The 2359-nt window shown below is 57.8% G+C and overlaps 1 non-coding gene across 1 annotated transcript in view; it reads right to left on the reverse strand.

The window, feature by feature from the left end:
• Positions 1-213, reverse strand: part of LOC124744460 — a 1909-nt gene extending 1696 nt beyond the window's left edge. Inside the window, exon 1 of the ribosomal RNA XR_007010772.1 lies at positions 1-213. This exon is cut by the window's left edge and continues 1696 nt beyond it. This is a non-coding gene — a ribosomal RNA (small subunit ribosomal RNA).
• Between the last annotated feature and the right edge of the window lie 2146 nt (positions 214-2359).

The raw sequence follows: 2359 nt of genomic DNA on the forward strand, positions 1-2359 counted from the left end.
ATAAAAGCGTCCCTTCCATCTCTGGTCGGGACTCTGTTTGCATGTATTAGCTCTAGAATTACCACAGTTATCCAAGTAACGTGGGTACGATCTAAGGAACCATAACTGATTTAATGAGCCATTCGCGGTTTCACCTTAATGCGGCTTGTACTGAGACATGCATGGCTTAATCTTTGAGACAAGCATATGACTACTGGCAGGATCAACCAGGGAGCTGCGTCAACTAGAGCTGAGCAGCCGGCCGCCCGGGAGTGTGTCCCGGGGGCCCGCGCGAACACGCAAGCGTCCGCTCAATCATTCTGCAAACAGGAGGAGGCTGAGCTCCCCTGCACAATACACCTCGAAACCCTCTCAGGTCCCGGCGGCGCGCAGCGCCGTCCCAAGTACTTGGTCGGGTTCGAGAGAGGCGCAATCGCCCGGAGTTAGGCGAGTAGACGCTTTCGGTGCGACCACCCGTGCTCCCAACTGAGCTTGCCGCTGCCGACAGAGGCCCGGGAGCGTGCTGTCGTGGCATTGCCGGCGGGAGACAACACGCGCCACCTACGGTGACCGGCAGCTCCAACGCCAGCGCCACAGAAGGACAAAAGCCCCACTTGGGTGCCGAAGCGAACTCTCCCAGCACAGCGCACGCGCCAACACATCCGCACAGCTGCGATACAAACCACCAGCGAGAACCGCTGGGGCGACCGAGCAGCAGACGGCGTCGCGGCGCCGAGCGCCGGGCGGCGGCGCATCCTCAACGCACACAGTCCTCAATCGGACCAGCACACTGAAGATGTCCACCGCGCTTCGCACCGGGCCCGCGAGGACCTACTTTGGCCGCACGGCGCCGCGCGCAGGGTGCGCCGGCGCGCAGCTGCGACGCCTGCCGCGTCCGTCGGCCGGCGCGCCTGCCACTGGCCGCCCCCACCAGCCGGCTGTAGCGCGTGCGCCCACGCACCGCGCGGCCAGCACGCCGGGAGGCGCCCCCTCACCGGCCGGGGACGGTCCCACCCAGCCACCGCCGCGTATCGCTTCACACCCAGATGCCGTTCAGTTTCGTCGGCATGGTGGGTATCGCTGGAACAACCGGTTCGTACCTCAACCTATCGTCGCCATCACCGATTCACCCCTAGCGAGAACAACCGCACCACAACAGGTTACCATTTGTTCATTTGCGTAACTTCACCAGAAAACGCAGGCGTCCATCGCCATTTGCAACTTCAACGATTATTGCATGCCTGTGTCAGGTGTCACGCCACACTACGTCTGCCCACATACACGCAACAAAATGTGCACGCCTAGACAATACGTGGAAGGTGGCCCCCGTACGTATGCGATGTCCATTGCTCGAACGACTGTCAACCGGCCTCTGTAGCATGTCGCAGATATGGAACGCGGTGCACCATGCCATCACGGTGTGTGAGGAGAGACGACTAGGTCCGAATACATCAACAGACAGCTCATGCTGATCGCCATCCACGGCGTCCGTTCCTCCCACACGTCTCTATGGCGTACCACACTGCAATCCAGCTCTCATAGGGAGACGACACGTAGCTGCGTGCACAATATTTGCACTGTATGGTCCGCCGTTTTTGGGCGCAGTCGTTGTACGGTCACACATGTGCCACGATGTATCATTCGGTACATAAGGACGAATGTGCAGTACAGATTGTGGTTTACGCGTACGACATTAGCGGACGGTTGACACAGGCCGCACCACAACGTAGCCTGAGTACGTCGCATGCGAAGGGCATTGAACATGCAAACTTCTCACCAACCAGCTTGCGAAGGCAGGGGGGCAAGGTGGGGACGTGGGGAGGGGCGGCATGTACGTCCTGCTGCCATCCACATTACAGTGTACAGCAGGAGCATGTGGAAAGTCAGCAAGACTTGCAAGGTGTTTAACATGAAGCGATACACAGGGGAGCGGGCAGTGCGAGTAGCGAACTATATTGCGAGGGTTGCGGGTGGGCAACACTACACTAATTGAACGAGTCGTATAACAATTACAGAGCAGGTTTAGGCGACAACATGGGTTACGTTAGGGGACAACGTGGGTTACGTTAGGGGACAACGTGGGTTACTTTAGGGGACAACGTGGGTTAGGTTAAGGCACAACGTGGGTTAGGTTAAGGCACAACGTGGGTTAGGTTAAGGCACAACGTGGGTTAGGTTAAGGCACAACGTGGGTTAGGTTAAGGCACAACGTGGGTTAGGTTAAGGCACAACGTGGGTTAGGTTAAGGCACAACATGGGTTAGGTTAAGGCACAACATGGGTTAGGTTAAGGCACAACATGGGTTAGGTTAAGGCACAACATGGGTTAGGTTAAGGCACAACGTGGGTTAGGTTAAGGCACAACGTGGGTTAGGTTAAGG

Source organism: Schistocerca piceifrons, unplaced genomic scaffold (assembly GCF_021461385.2).
Source record: "Schistocerca piceifrons isolate TAMUIC-IGC-003096 unplaced genomic scaffold, iqSchPice1.1 HiC_scaffold_294, whole genome shotgun sequence".
Lineage (NCBI taxonomy): Eukaryota > Metazoa > Arthropoda > Insecta > Orthoptera > Acrididae > Schistocerca > Schistocerca piceifrons.